The 17725-nt window shown below is 32.8% G+C and overlaps 1 long non-coding RNA gene across 2 annotated transcripts; it reads right to left on the bottom strand.

The window, feature by feature from the left end:
* Positions 1-2118: 2118 nt before the first annotated feature.
* Positions 2119-10102, bottom strand: LOC143238844 (uncharacterized). 2 transcript variants are annotated; one of them, XR_013020802.1, is made up of 4 exons: positions 9966-10102; positions 5847-5893; positions 4451-4509; positions 2119-2636 (listed from the first exon to the last, which is right to left on the bottom strand). It is a non-coding gene; the product is annotated as an uncharacterized LOC143238844 (long non-coding RNA). The 2 variants fall into 2 exon arrangements; XR_013020801.1 differs by having other exon boundaries at positions 2119-2434.
* Between the last annotated feature and the right edge of the window lie 7623 nt (positions 10103-17725).

Raw genomic sequence — 17725 nt, 5'->3', positions numbered from 1 at the left:
ATTATCATTCATGGAATGAAATAACTTTATATCAGTTTATCCTATAAGTAATGTCTAAAAATTTAATACAGAAAGTGCATCATCATTTTTGTCTTTGTAGAAGGCTTTAATGACTAAAATGTGTAGTAGGACATGTATAACAATGTTCAAATAAAAGAAACTAACCCAACTCCACTTTTTCAGATTATTAATTAAGTAAACACTCATGAAAATGGATGTGTCTGAGGAGCACATTAGGCATATAATGCTTTATGAGTTTAAAAAAGGCAATAGTGCAGCAGAAACTACACAAAACATTCAAGGTATTTCTGGTGCAGAGTCTCTCAATAAAAGAAAATGTCGAAGGTGGTTTTAGAGATTCAGATCAGGTGACTACAACTTAAGTGATGTGCCACATTCAGGTCGTCCTGTTGAGTTTAATGATGACTTGCTGTTGGCTGCACGTGATGAAGATTGTGCTGTAACAGTTGAGGAACTAGCACAGAAGATTAATTCAGCCCATTCAACAGTTCACCATCATCTGTAATATCTTAGAAAAGTGTCAAAACTTAGAGAATGGGTCCCCCATGCTTTGGCAGAAGCCAGCCTTAGAGCAAAAGTGAAGATTTGCACTCTTGTGAACGTAACTCACCTTTTTGGACAGGTTAGTGACAGGAAATGGATATCTTATAAAAATGTTAAGTGCTGCAGACAATGGCTCAGTGTAAGTAAATTGGCTAAAGCACAGCTTAGGAATTTAGTATTTGTTAAGAATTTGGTGGGATATTGTTGATGTGATCCACTTTGAGTTGCTACCACTCAATTTAACAATTACATCAGACTTCTATTGTCAACAGTAAGAGCACTTGAATGTTGCACTGAAAGAAAAGAGGTGTGCTTTGATCAATCATAAAGGTGTTGTGTTACACCAGGATAATGCACGGCCCCATGCAGCAAGGATCACATCTGCAAAGGTTGAAGAGCTAGACTGAGAAAAACTTCCACATCCTCCTTATTCTCCAGAACTTGCCCCATCTGATTATCATCTATTCCAAAGTTTGCAGAACTATCTTGATGGAAAAGAGCTTGGAACACATCAAGATGTCAAAACTACTTTCTCAACATTCTTTTCCTCCAAACCCCAGGAATTTTATAGAAGTGGCTTTTTCAGAGGCTTGTAAATTGTTGGCAGGAAGTAATTAATAATAATGGAACATGAAATATTGATTGAGTAACATTAAAAGCGTTTGAAATCCTTTCTCTTTTTTCTGAACCTAAAATTGGACATTACTTAAGGGATGACCTGATATTAAAATATTTTGTACAAAAAGTATGATATTTGATATGGTGAACATGTATGTACATATACACACACACATATCATTTAGTTTTAATATAGTGGTATATACTAATCCAGTGTTATATGTTTCATACATATTTAAGAGGCTATGTGAACTTAAGTTGATTTTCCACCATAAACATCACTTGAAGTAACCTGAAGATAACATGGAACAGATAGCATAAACAGATCATACTTGATATGGCAGTGATTTACATAAACTTATGAAAATAACATTTTTCCATATTTTGGCTTCAATCTTTTTAAATAAGAATTTATAAAAACATTAATCACTATCTGCATCATTTATATAGAATATCTAAAACAGTAGGAATGCTTACCTGAAAATCTTAAAAAGTATTCTAAAACAAAGTAAAACTAATATGTTGCTTCAACTAACATACCTCCAGATGTGTGTGTGTGTTGATCAGCAGAAATATTACTTCTGATGAACTTGTTTCTTCTGCTATGCTTTTAATTGCATTATTGTCAGTAAAAATGAAGTGAATTGGCATGGTTGATTCTACGATTTTCCAAATGTAAACAGATGCAGAGAAAGTAATTGACCATGCATTAAGTCATCTTATCCATCTGTTTTTTTCTTTTGGCATGTTCTTCAAATATTATAATTCCCAGTTCACTATGTATCTATGTGTGTGTGAACTTAATGATATAGTTTTTTAGAAAAAAATTTATGCAAATTTCATTAAACCAGTTTTGATAAATCTTAGTGAAGAAAAATGTTTATATTTCAAGCAAAAATTATCTAATGAAGATGGAAGATGGGAACAAGTTTGTGAAATAATTTAATAATTGACCAATTCACTAACACAAATTAATACACAGCATTAAATCTAAATGGGTTTACAGAATATATGCATATTATTACAAGTCAACATAGAATTCATTTATATAACTTTGCTATAATAATATAAAAAAACTAGTTAATACTGATTATTACAGAGCTGCTTTGTAAATCAGGTTTTACATGTACAATTTGATGCTTTTAAAGTCTTTCAAAGATGTTTTCTTTGCTTGATGAAGGACAAAGAGAGTAAGTTCCAAAGCCTTTTTGTAGTAATAGCCAATGTCTTCATCACTTAGTTTCCTCTTATGCTAGAAAACAAAAGTTTAATAAGAATGCTAGACTTTAATTATTGTCGTTGACTTGCACTGGCAAGGATTATATTTCAGATTGAAAAATTTAAACTTGTAAAAAATTTTTTAAACAAATTTATGAGAATAAGAATTTAAAATTTTCTAAATGTGCAAGTGTTTGGGTCCTGCATACTGCATCTCACCCTTCAGCATTGGAAATCTGTAGAATATAAAAAACATTTGTTTCATATTTTAAACAAAGGTATTATTTGTATTTTATTCACATATCTTCTACTCTCACAATAGACATGAGATCCTTGAACAAAGAACAGATATTTTATGTTTACATGTTACAGCAACTGGATATAAATATTTAATCTAGGATTCTTACGTATTTACTTTTGTATAAAGAGGGTCAACTTCATCAACCTTAGAAGTATGAAACTATATATACTTTAACTACGACTGAACTAACTGTATTTTCTCAAATTTTGGCAAGCTTTTAGTAAAGCTTACAAGTCTGTCATACAAAAAAAGTGGATTTTTAATAAAGTAATTTTGCTGAAAGTGTGCCTATGAATTCAAGGAGTTTTTACTGAGTCAGTCTGAGTAAATGATGGTTTTCTTGCTAAGAATAAAAACACTCCTTTTTATCTTTAATGGTTTTGTATAACTTCTATAATCTCCAAAATGATTACCTGTTATTTTTGATAAAACTTTGTATTTTATCTCTTATCTTCTCTACCCTAACACTAACTGAAGTTAAATCATCAATGTAATGTGAAATTTAAAGTTTAAAGCATGAACAGTACTTTCTTCTTTTCTGAATGAATCATTCTGCAACAAGATTTACATATTCTTTTATATTTTAAATTCTAATTTTTATGTTTTTTTTTCATTTTATTGTTGTATTGCCGTTACTTGTATTATCATCCTTCATCGAAACAGTAAATCACATTGAGAGCCTTTTAACCATCTGTTGTAAAAAACTTTCAGCATAGTGTAACTCACATGATCTTTGGAGTTGCAAGTTGTAACTGTACCAGGCCTCACTTTTTCATTAAATTGTTCAAATATAACTTCGTGTAGCTTTCAAAGTTGCATTACAGAACACAAGCAAAAATATTACAAAACTTCTAAAATTTTATCTAGCTTGATAAGTAAGTTATAATTACATATTTAAAAATCTGTAATCCCTTGAAACAAAGAACTATAATTAACAAAACTAAATACTTCTGCTAATTAGAGGTTTATGCAGGAAATCAAAATGACAGCTCCCTAAAATTTCTATATAGAAGAAAATGTATTTTCTATTGGTTGTAAACATTCCATTGGCCTTGTAAGAACTTTTAGCAAATAATATAAAAACACAGACAAGAAGGTTGGCTTCTGTTGTGTATGTTATAATTTTGTTGATATCACAAGAAATCAGGAAAGTATGAGGTTAATTTTTCTTATTTCTATTTGTAAATTCATATAGTTAGTATTTTATTGCAATGGACACTCTGAAAGCCCACTTAGTAGCTCAACAGTAAGTCTGGAGACGTATGATGCTGCAGTTGGTACCTGTGGTGGGCAAAATGCAAATAGCTCTTTGTCTAACTTTGCACTTAACAACAAACAAACACTGAAATTTATAGTGGGAAAATTATGGCATCAGAAGGGAAATTTCAGAGCACAAATGCATCACACGATGCAGATAAGTGAAGACATATTTTTCTTAATACTTTCCTTTTAAATAAGAAATTAAAATTTAAATATTATAAAAATCTAAATTATAAAATAACATTTACTGACATAGTTAAATAACTTTATTTTGAACGAAACTCTACAGTATTGTTACACTCACATTTTGATTCAGTTGTACAGAAAGTTATCAGCAGTATAAGCCATTAAGTGGACTGAAAAGTTACAATCTGTCCCCCACTGGTTTAAAGATGGACAACTCTGATATATGGCATTAATTAACTGTTACAACTGATATTTTTTCTTTTATATAGTGCAAATGTTTCTGCAAAAGCTTGCAACACTTACTTGTTGGTAATGCAGTAATTTAGTACACATCACTGAACTTTTTGAAGGTAAACAGTATACTGCAAAATACAAAGTTTTACAATCATTATTTCAACACTTTAAAATATATATACATTTATAGAGAAATTATTAATTTATTAATAGAGTTAAGTAAACAAAATCAAAAGTAAGGACTGCATTAAAAACAGCAAATCCAAACCTCTGACTAATTATATTAATTTGTTATAACCCAAAACAAGCTGAAACAAAAATAAAAAACGGTGTACCCTGGGATCCTTTTAATTAGTGCAATATAAAATGTATCTGAGGTTTTGGAGGTGTCAGTGGAAGTAGGACCCACATTGAGTTAAGGATACACCTTCTGTCAGTCTTAACCTCCATTTGCCACTCTCACGTAAAGAAATTTTATTTTTTATTATAGCTTGTACCCTGCGATCATTTAAATTAGTTCAGTATTTTTTATTTATTTATTTATTTTGGTATGTTTTGGTTATAACAAACATATATATATATATTAGTAAAATTAAATAAATATATTTAAGTGAAGTTAAATTAGTAAACAAAATCATGAAGAGGGAGGGACTACATTAGAAACAGCAAATCCCAACCTCTGATTAATTATATTATAACCTTAACTTTTTATGCTAAAACAAAACACATTAAAGTTAAACAAAATACACTACATTTTTTCAAAAAGATTCTAGAGTACAAGCTACAACATGGGATTATAAAATGTATCCTAGGTTTTGGAGGTGAATAAAGAAGTAGGATCCACACTGCGATGGGAATACTTTGTCTATCAGTCTTAACCTCCAATTGGCTAGTCTCACATAAGAAATACACACAATTAGACTAGAAATTAAGAGAACAAGATGTGGGTGCTCAATTGCACAACGTTCCACATCTATATCACCCTTCACAGCCTGCAGACAGTTGTGGGAAAATGACTGCTCTCTCAAGTTAGAATAAGAAAAAAGATAAACATAAAAAGATAATAAGGTACTAATATTTTGGGGTAAATGAGATGAAACTTATCTCTTGAAGTTAGCATTCCTGCCCCCAGTATGGTAGAGGCACTAATTGATACAACATTGAACCACATCAGTACACTAAGTTTACTGTGACTGTTATATTTTTATATGTGACTCAAGGCATAAAGTAGTGCCAAGTTATTAAATTACCTTATTTTTAACTAAAAATAATTATTAGTAATTTTAAGTAAAATTTCTCTTATTTTTATTTCTTTAAAAAATTATGGTTATAATATGTATATATATATAATCTATTTTTAAATATTTACTGTTGTTTTTCAGATTCAACATGAAAAAGATAGATATGAAAAACTGTAAAGTATTAAAAAACAAATTGTAAAATAATTTTAATCATCTTCACTTACTTTCTATTTGTTCCATACTTCAGAAGCAATATTTCTTGTATTTATATCTACACATAAAAACAATACAATTTCAAGTTAAAATTACAGAACCCTGGAGTAGTATTCTTGTGTATTTAAATATGTATGTTTCATATACTAGTTTAGGCTTAGTAGGGCAATGCAACTGAGACCACTTACACCAAACTATGTACACAAGAAGGAAAACAAACGATATCTTATAAAAGTATTGTTACAAAAAAGCTTTTAAAATTATTAGAAAATAAATATAAGTTTTAAATACTCCCACAAAAAAGTAAAGGCAGTGCCACATTTTGAAATGACACTCCATTTTAAAAGGCAAATGTAAAAAATATAGCTCAAAACACTGATACCCTTGAATATCAGTAGTGACAAATATGTACAATAATTAAAGGAGTGTCACAGTGCTCACATGTTCAGTTGGGCATTTAGAAATAAAAGATATTTACAAATTCTGGACACCCATTGTTTTACTATAGGTTTAACTGGAAAAGTTTTTCACTCAAATGTGCATGATATATTTGGGCCAAAATATTCAAAGGATTTGATGTTGGAGAGTATCAGTTGTACCAATATGATGTATGGTGAAAAAGATCTTAAAGTGACAAATGTTGTGTTTCCCAATAGATCCAATGATCCCTGGCATGCATTGGAGATTATCAAGGATTTATCTCCTAGTGCTGTAGCTATGTTTATAAATGGTTCTGCCCACTGTGCTGATATGTATCCATACTCTCCAAACTTCTTCGAACTCTTTGTGATGATTGTTCTGACACTTTTATAATGATAAAACTTAAGTTGGCTGAGTGTACTAACAAGATTTCAATAAAAGTATTCAATTCTAATGGTAATTTGTGTAAAACAGGCACATATAAGACAAAAATATTTTTCTTTTTTTTTAACTCTTTACCCTTTTATGTTATCAGAACCTCTCACACCACTTGAATGAATATACTGATCAAATTTAGGGTCTCAAATAACTTTCATACCCCATGCAGTGCCTTAACTACAGAGCAAGAAGCTGGTGTATGCTAGATGAGACAAGTTGAATAGCAGCACTCCACAAGTAAAACCTCGATAAAAACAATGTTCAACACTAAGTATTAAGTTGTAATGCCATGGCCCAAAAAAGAGAGAGAATTGTCAGTACAGCAGAGAGTTCATGTAAAAGCTTTATGTAATGCTGGTTACCTTCTGTGATAAATTGCTGCATACTTACTCCCCAAACATTGCCAAGTACACACTAAATCATAAGATTGAGACAAGTAAATTTTAAAATGGGAGAGGATACATCTAAACCCAATGATACTGATGTTAAATATCTTCATTTATGCAGCCTTTGTGACAAAAGGAAGACTGCTACTGATCTCAAGCATGAGATAAATAACCATGTATCAAATGACATAAAAGCATCTAGATTTATATTATCAAAAAAGACTCAATAAGAAAGGAACACCTGGTCATGTAGCAAATAAAAAAACCCTTTAACTCAATCAACAAATATTGTCAGTAGACTGAAATTTGCTAAAAAGTACAAAAGCTGGACTGTTGATGATTGGAAAAAGGTGTTATGGATGGATGAGTACAGATTTGAAATATCTGGTTGAAAGTGCAGATTGTACCTCCAGTGGAAGAAAGGTAAAAAATACTTAGCTCAATGCATAACACCTATAACGAAGCATGGGGAAAACAGTGTGATGTTTTGGGAGTGTTTTTCTGTTGAAGCAACTGGAGATTTTGCAAAATCAATGAATGGATAAGCACAAGTACTGTCATGGTATATCCAGTGATTTGCATATTATTAGTAAAAGATTCTACTACCAAGAAGATAATGACCCAAACACTCATCCAACCCATGCATAAATTACTTAGCTGAGAAAAATCTGCTAGAGTCATTCAAATGATGCAAAGGCTTCCCCAGAGAACCCCAATCTCAACCCAATTCAGTAGATATGCAATTTGATAGATTTTTTTACTAATCAAAACTACTTCCAAAGAAACTTTATGGGAGTGTATTAGAGACATTTGAAGTAAACTCCCAAAGAACACTCTTATTAAACATGTTGCAACAATGCCTCAAAGACTATCTGCAGTTATTAAAGGAAAGGAGGACACATAAAATACTAAATTTTTGCTGAATTTAAGCACTCCCACTAAGTTTACGTTGTACTAAATATGAAGATTATTAAATTTTTATGTTTCACCTGTGATTTACCTGCCATTATTCTTTGAAAGTAGCCTGATATTTAATTTTCAACTATATCTTAACACATTCTCACAGTACTGTATGTACAGGAAACACCCACTGTGGTATTCAAGGTAGTTATTATTCCAACAATAGAGTAATATAACCACTATATTTAACACATTATTTGACAAATATTCAATGTCTAGGTGAGAATAATGTAGTTTTTACTGTTACAATTAACTTTCTTTGTTACTATATATCAAATGAAATATATTATTTATTGTTTTATTTATATTCAAATGCTGAATAACAATGGAGCAGGCCAATTCTTAGGTTTGGATCATTGAGAGCTACATCACTAATGACCTTATGTCAGTAGGAGAGTCTAATAGAGTAAAAATATACAAGTCCAATATTCTATAATTCATATATGTTTTAGTGTATGTTATTCCTAAATATCACTGCAGTGGCATAGTGAGGGTGTCTGGCACTCTGGGGCAAAACATAATTTGGTGCTCCCTAAAAAGTCCCAACTTCATACGCCCTTTACAATTTACTCTCTAACCTTACTTGGCAACCCTAACTATCATGCTTCTGTATCTCATCATATTGCCATGATTATCTGATCTTTGAAAGAGAGTCGAATAAGTATCAGTAACACACAGTACAGAAAAGCACTGAATCCGAAGGAAATGGATTTTGTGATGTGTTGGGGGTATTTTTTTAAATAAAATTAATTCTTCACTAAAGCAACTATTTTGTGTGAGCCTACTTTGTAATGGTTACTATAGCTTAATGCATTATCCAAAATAAAACACTGAGGTTAAGTTGGAAGTATTTAGGTAAACTTAATATTTGTGAATACTTGTTACATATGCCCCATTACATTCCTTGTACCTATAAATAAGTAAGGCCTTAACTGAAACTGGCAGGCAAACCAATAACTAGCCACATCAATATTTAGAACTGAGAATTAACAAATAGCTAGGTTAGACCATTCACAGTAGGTAGTTTCAGAATATCTGCTAGCCATCCCAAAAAACTGACACAGTTCTTTATCTCTTATAAAACCTTCTATATACAATACTAAAGGTCTTATGAAAAAACAATAGAAATAGCTATGAGGAGCCATGGAATTAGTCATGAAAATAAATTAATGGTACCTGGTGGAAAAAAAATCAATGGGAAGTAATAACAAATATCTTGCCAGAAATATGGAAGTTATGGTTTATTTTTTTATGAATTTGAATCATTAGTAATTAAGATCTCTTGTTTGTATAATAGTATGTTGCATGTTATACCCTACATTAATATAAAAATGCATCACAACTCTCCTGACTTGTATTATTTCATGACAAACAAGTCTGAGATAAAATCATTTGGATTGCCAAAAATCTGTCTACAGCTTGAAAAAGATGGCCTAAAATTGCTATGAGTTACAAGATGTCAGGGTATTTTAATCAATCTAACATTTAAAACCAAAGGATTTTCCTAAGCATAATTTTTCTGATGATATAATAATATTTGATGTTAGGCAGAACAAAAACATTTTAATAAGACTAAGTCATATGGGAACAGATAAAATCTGGGTAAATCTGTTTTTTAATTGGGTTTTACTCAAGCCTGCTGCCCAGGAACAACTGCCCTCCCTACACCACTGATTTATTTCAAAGACCTTTGAACTATCAGTGAAAGTTGCACCCTAGGTAAATTTGAAGAGCGTAACCCAAGTTTCAAAATGGATGATGCTGATTTATTTTTTTTTTCATATCTAAACAAATAAACCCTGAAAAAGACAGCCCATGTATAGATCTTGGTAACTTATATTTGTGAAGAGAAGTAATTTTAAACTACAAATATGGAAATTCTAGACTAAAACAGAAAGCTTGAGAATCTCAAAAACACACGTTTACCTTCCTGTATTGTTATGTATAGTAAATGAATAGATAAATTAATTTTTACTGACTGTTAAGCTTATTGAAGTAAAAATACGTTCTTCATTGTCAAACTTATGTACAGCTTTTTTAAAGTGTATTCTGTAAAGGCAAACAATAAAAGTGTTTGTATTTATAAAATGTGAAAAAAAATCGTTTTTTTCTTGTAAACCCTAACTTTTATCATAAGAACTAAGAAAATTGAATATTTTGCCAAGAACATTGACAGATTTTTGTTCTTAAAAGCTTCAATATATGTTAATATATGCTTCAATCATGGGGGCACTCACCCCTTCCTGGAAAATGAGAAACAGTTTTATTTCTATATTCATTCAGTATATGCATGTGAATCTTTTATTAAATTCGCAATTTAACACTACTTTGCCCTTCCCTTGAAAAATGTATTTAGATGCCCATAGTTTAAATACGTGCGATACCCGACATGTCTGTAATTTGAATTATATATATTGATGATAGCACAGTTGATTAATGTGAAACATGTCAGTTTTAAGTTGTAGGGATGAGGTAATGTAAAGTTCAATATCTGATGTTCAGTATGACAGGTGGGCAGTTAAATTAATTACACATTTTAACTGCATGATATGTTTGTAGTTTTCTAAAAGGAAGAAAGTTTCTCTGATCATATTAGGTTAAATCACTTTGGAAAATGACCCTTATGTTTATTTTACAGTGATTCATTCTATATGACTAATAATATGACAGAACAAGTGTATATATATTGCAGTTATGATTACATTGAGCTGTAAATTCTTGAAGTTTTTTTAATACCTGTTTAATTATGCTTGGTATGTGTGTGATATTGGGCTATAATATAATATAAATTTTATATAATAAATAAAAATAGAAACTTGTATTAGATATTCAAACGCACTTGTTAGAAACTTATATTCATGGTGTATTATTTATCGTAAAATTTTATTTTTTTAATTACGCACAAAGCTACTCGAGGGCTATCTGTGCTAGCCGTCCCTAATTTTGCAGTGTAAGACTAGAGGGAAGGCAGCTAGTCATCACCACCCACCGCCAATTCTTGGGCTACTCTTTTACCAACGAATAGTGGGATTGACCGTAACATTATAATGCCCCCACGGCTGAAAGGGCGAACATGTTTGGCGCGACGGGGATGCGAACTCTCAGATTACGAGTCGCACGCCTTGACACGCTTGGCCATGCCGGGCCGTTTATCGTAAAAAACTAAACTTGACTTGTATAGGTCAGTGTTTCATAAACTATATGTTTGTAGTTTTGTAAAGAGTATAGATATTATTAATTGGTCTTGAAGATTTATTAAATGCTTCAGCAGGAGTGAATACTTTTGTAAGGCACTGTATGTAGGTGAGATCATAGACTTAAGTATCACACATGGTTTACGAGTCGAACGCCTTAACACACTTGGCTATGCCGGGCCCACCAATATAAGATGAATATAAGTTATATTTTCTGAGTGACCTTGTCTGACCTTTTGACACATTGTGATATGTCAGACACAGTTTAATTTTATTCAGTCGTGAATATAAGATGTTTTTATGATTAAGTATAAGAAACTCAGCAAAATATAAAATTTGTAACTAACGTTTTCTTTTATAAACTTGGCCCGGCATGGCCAGGTGTGTTAAGGCGTTCGACTCGTAATCTGAGGGTCGCGGATTTGGTGCGACGGGGATGCGAACTCGCGACTCTCAGGTTACGAGTCGCATACCTTAACCCACCTGGCACGTCAGGCCCATTTGTTGTTGTTTTTAAAATCAAGCACAAAGCTACACAATGAGATATCTGTGCTCTACTCATAATGGGTATCGAAACCCGGTGAGTCTGCAGACATATTTATCTATGAGTTAACAACAGTGGGAGATGTAATTAATGACCTGTCGTGTCCTTTACCGTTCATCTAATAGCATATTTTTATACGTAACTAGAAGATTTGTTACTATAATATGAAACATGATAAGCATTTTCAACAGCTTAATATATGTACGAGGGCTGTTCAAAAAATACGCGAACTGACGTCATAAAACAAAATGTACTTTATTTAGAAGTTACAGGTCTGGGACCCCTTCAAAGTACTCTCCTCCCCAACGCACACACTTATCCCTACGGTGTTTCCACTTGTTGAAACAGTCCTTGTACGCTTCTTTTGTAATGTCCTCCAGCTCCTTCGTCGCATTTGCCTTAATCTCGAGAATCGTCTCAAATCTTCTTCCTTTCAAGGGTCTTTTGAGTTTAGGGAACAAGAAAAAATCGCAAGGAGCAAGGTCAGGTGAGTAGGGGGGGGTGGTGGTGGTGGGGAAGAACATTGATCGAGTGTTTGGCCAAAAACTCACGAGTTCTGAGGCACAAATTTCGCAGCAACGCGGTGCATCTTCAATTTTTCGGTCAAAATCTCGTAACAAGATCCAACTGATATCCCAAACTCTTCAGCAAGCTCCCTGACAGTCAGACGTCGATTTGCCCGCACCAGGGTGTTGATTTCGTCGACGTGTGGGTCGTCAGTTGACGTGGAAGGACGTCCAGGACGCTCATCATCTTCAGTGGACTGTCGACCATCTTTAAAACGTTCATGCCACTTGAAACATGCCGTACGCTTCATAGCAACATCACCGTAAGCCGTGTTAAGCATAGCAAAAAGTTTCAGTCGCAGATTTTCCAAGTTTAACACAAAATTTCACAGCAAGTCGTTGCTCCTAAAGGTCATTCATTCTGAAATCCACCAAACGAAAAAATCGCACTTCACTTAAAACCGCGTAGCTAATACACAAATAAAGATATCTGCAATCGGGAAATGGCGTCGTAATCAGCTGATCTGTGCGAACCTAGCGACACCAAGCAGATTCCCCTGGAACCAACTGGAGCTGCGCAATTCAAACAGTCCGCGTATTTTTTTAACAGACCTCGTATATATTGTGAAACTCATTACACATAGCTATAAAAATGCTTAAAAGTCGTGTTTAGCGTTAGTGAAGGCAAAAAGTTAATAAAATGAATGTATTATGCTGTTAGTATAGAGTGGGACCAGAATGTATAAATTGCCAAAAGTACTTTTTTGCCCACCTTCAATACTCTGCAACTCATATTTTTTCAGATTTATTTCTCAGTATTAATTTAATTATCAAATACTTCGTATGAAGGAAGTCACTAGTTCGATTATTGTCTGATAATGAGTCCTAAAACTTATATTATAGATATTACAACAGTGACACTAATTGAAAACATTTCCTGTAGTAGGATAACCCATCTCTCTTTGCTTCACAGATTTTAAGAGGATTTCTCCAAAATTTCAACGTGTATCTTCTTAAAGCTAATAATTAACAAATTATCCAACACAATTTGGAATAATAAGAATGCATCTTAATGAAATCTATGTTTTAAATCAGACTTACTTTTTGATGTTGAAAATGTTAAAAAGTAACGTTACTATTACAGCAGAACTCCTGTATCTATACAGAAATTAAATTGACGATTTTAAAAATCCAAGAACCATTCAATGTGAGTTACACAAGAAACTGCACTTGGACGTAGATATTATGTAAATATTATGCAAATATTGGTAAATAATGTTTTATATGGTGAAAAGGCAGTAATATTTTCACTACTGATCTAGTAGTATGTAAGTGCAATTGAATTGCTTGAAAATAAAAACGTCAAAGATAAAATGTTTGAACATGTTTTTGTTTGACAGATTCTGTTCAGTTTTTACTGTGAAAATCTTCAACGATTCCCTCTTTTCTCTTTTCCACAGTCAATTGTTTACTGTTAGGAGACTAAAATTTCTTTCATTTTTAGTTTTTTTAAAGTTCTTTTGAACTGATGAAAAGAAATTTCTCAATGTCAAACTCAAGTCTTATATTCTTATGTTTGAGATCTCCAAGTTCCAATTCAGTTTCTTCAGACTTTATCTCGTCATCTTTCTATGGCTTCTGTTTTCTGGACTTCTCCTCTTATAAGTATGTCCTATATCCTTTAAGCAAAGGTAAGAATTTCTGTACTAACATTCACATTGAAAACAGCACTAGTATGTCTAATATGGCCACTTAATACTCTTCTAGGATTAATGAACACGCTTTTGTAGTTTTCTATAACAGCTTCTTTTTTTACACAAATGTCCTTTTTTGACACTGGCCTACCCATAAAATAGGGAAAGAAGAGTTTTTCATACTTTCCAAAAACACAAGATATTGTTTCTTGTTTAACAGGAAATGGAAATACAGAGTATCAAGTTTGTCCCACTCTCACTGAAACACACAAACTCTTGAACCAAGCGATTGTCGGGGTGCCACGAGAAAGTATTTGTACTGCCTCAGAATAGTGTCACAGTCTCTTTCTTCCAATTTGCGTGCATTTACTAGGTTTTTAAACAAGATAAAACATAACAGCACTAAATGATGCATTTAATACGTTCACTTCCGAATTCAAGTAGATCATGTTCTTTAACAAACTATAAACTGAGGGGGACTTTTGAATAATTTTCACAATAACATCCTTGTGAAATTCTGCATTGAAGTCTTTATCATTAATTTTTTGAAGCCACACTTAAATCATTAAAGATTTCCTTTACAACAAAACCAGTATCAAATTCGGAAGGTTCCTTTAAAAATTGTTTTGTCTGTGTCTAGTCCAGGTTTTAATGTATTGTGGTCTATTTGTGTTGTTCAGTCGTACTGAAGTAACAAATATTCTCAACACTCCCATCACAAAAAAGTATGCAGCCAAAAAAGGCAACACTGGTTTATCACCCTAGAATTATATGAGAAAAGATTCCTCTAGCAACTAAGTGTAAAAACTGTGCATTGGGAAGGAAAAAGATGGAAATTAACAGATTAAAGAATACTGTCATATGATTTTAATTTTGGTGAAACAAACACAGAAAAGTACTTTTCTACAATACTTATTTTCTGCAATCATCAGTACTTACAAAACTTTAATGAAAGTTCCCAGCATCTAGCCTCAGTTTTGAAGTCATCAGATCTGGTTGGAGATTTTTTGAAAAATAGTAGAAATTTGCCAGAGTTTCTTCGAATTTCTGGTTACATGCTTTACACTCATATCTAAAAGTATTGTGAACTGTATGTAAATCACAAGCTCCAACTTGCAGTAGGCGTCTTTTTCTTTGATTGAGTTTATAAGCTTCAGTTGATAATGTTTTTTGCATTTTCTAATTAACAATGAATGGAGCCTTCAATGGATAGTTACAATAAATTCCTAAAACTGAGATCTGTGACAACAGGAAACAACTTGTCAAACAGACCAGTGACAGAAGCATGTCATAAGAATTGTTACACTGTTTTATCTTGAGGGACTTTTTGAAGATCTCATCAAACTAAAAAATATATCCGTCACGTTTCTGGACTTTCTGCTTTGGTATAGAAGTGAAATACGATGTTTTGTCTTCCACACATAAAAACTTTTGGGAAATTTTATTATATGGGAACATATTCTTGAAAAGTTCTGCGATTCTTTGATTTGAATAAAATAAAGCATGAAAGTTAGTACTTCACAAAATCTATAAAACTTCCTATCTTAAAACATCTTTAGAAAAACAAACGACTCGATGCTCGAAATTGAACTGGTGGCAATCGCAGTAGTAGTTTGTATTTTTAAGATGGGTTGTTCCTGTTTAGTTTTTTTAAAAAGGTGCAGGTAATAATAATATTGTTGTTTGATTTTGCCTTCAACAACATATTTTCTGCAAGTTTCTCACTTGTCATATGACTGCGCAAAGTTCTTTCTGCCACGTTGATGATATAAAATTAACTTTAATATGGTTTGCAACGTAATTTTTGAAGGTGTTAATCGTTTTGTATCATTCCCAGTAGTTTTGATTTGAAAATTGAACTGTTTTAAAATTACGCTGGCCTGGAGTTTTACTAACCTGCAGGAGGCTGAAAATAAAATTTAAATATCCGACACGAACAATATTCATTTGGTCAGTTTATATTGATATTTTAACATTATATTCAATACTCAAATATATTAAATTATTATCCAATACTGTTAACTTTATAAAGTTGGTTTGGTGTGTTTTGAATTTCTCGCAAAGCTACACGAGGGTTATCTGCACTAGCCGTCCCTAATTTAGCAGTGTAAGACAAGAGGGAAGACAACTAGTCATCACCAACCATCTCCAACTCTTGGGCTACACTTGGACTAACGAATAGTAGAATTGATCGTTACATTATAACGTGCGAGCATGTTTGTTGTGATGAGGATTTGAACCCGCGACCTTATAAATTTGGTAGAATTTATTACATAGTATTTACCATAAGATTTCTATTGAAATTTATTTTCTTAAGTGTTGTTATTTATTCATTTAATAATCCTTATTCGAAATGCGTCATTATAACTTTGCTATTTTTGTTTGGATATAAGAAGCCTGGAAACCTGTTTAGCAGGATTCCCATAATTTATTAGGAGTTTCCCCACTACGAATAAGTAGATCTAGTCTTAACACGAATAAACTTGCCTTTAGACTTAGTGTATATAATGGTGAACCCCAGCTGATACAACAGTAAGTCTACGGGTTTACAACACTAAAATCAGAGCTTCAATTCCCTTCGGTGGACACAGCAGATAGCCCGATGTGGCTTTACTGTAAGAAAATACCCACACATAATACCTACGTTTTGGTTTGACAGTGTTGGATGTCCAACATGTAATTAGACTTTGTGTTATTTCAAAAACATTTTCCCTACTCGCGGGTGTTAATTCACTGATGAAAACATACGAATGAACTTCTATAGTCGCACTCTATATCACATGGCGTATGTGTAGCACATAAACCTAATTTTATGAGAAAAGTGTGTTTCTCACTGAAGCTTTTCTGAGCCATAATGTTTTTCGCTTCAAACAACTTGGTGTAAAAAACCTCCTTTATGTGCAGGTACATGTTTTGAAGTTTATCATATCAAGAAAAAATTTAGAAAGGAATGCCTCTGAAGCAATGACACCATTCAAAGATTACATATAATCTATAAGAGTATTTGGGCACACTTGTATTCCCTTGTGATTATGTAATAATATAAACAGATCTGAAGCTGAGATTTACTTGTCAAATATGTTATTTTTAGACGCAAAAATGGAAATCACAATTATATTCTCCTCACTTCTTTCTTGATCCTATCCTGACATCATAATGCCTCAACCTGGCCCAGCCCACTGGTGATATTTTGTGAGACTAACAAACAATCCAAGATAGAAACACAGAGACAATGACGACAAACTTTTAGGTGTAATTCAACTATTTTTTGACTATAAATTCAGATCAATATGTGTTCTATGACGTTTCTGAAAAGCTGGGGAAACAGTTGACTGATGGAGCAGTCTAAAGCCAATAATTCGACCTTTTAGGTCAAACTACGTAACACTTCGACATGTAGGACAACATGATTCTTACCGTTGTTATGTTTTTTGTTTGTTTTTGGAATTTTGCACAAAGCAACTCGAGGGCTATCTGTGCAAGCCGTCCCTAATTTAGCAGTGTAAGACTAGAAGGAAGGCAGCTAGTCATCACCACCCACCGCCAACTCTTGGGCTACTCTTTTACCAACGAATAGTGGGATTGACCATACATTATAACGCCCCCACGGCTGGGAGGGCGAACATGTTTGGCGCGACTCGGGCGCGAATCCGCGACCCTCAGATTACGAAGCGCACGCCTTAATGCGCTAGGCCATACCAGGCTCTACCGTTGTTATGCATACACTATACTACTAGTAGTAATACAG

The sequence above is a fragment of the Tachypleus tridentatus genome, chromosome 13 (genome assembly GCF_004210375.1).
Source record: "Tachypleus tridentatus isolate NWPU-2018 chromosome 13, ASM421037v1, whole genome shotgun sequence".
In the NCBI taxonomy this organism is placed as follows: domain Eukaryota; kingdom Metazoa; phylum Arthropoda; class Merostomata; order Xiphosura; family Limulidae; genus Tachypleus; species Tachypleus tridentatus.
Note: the sequence above shows the minus strand (reverse complement) of the source record. Positions and strands in the feature narration are given on the sequence as shown.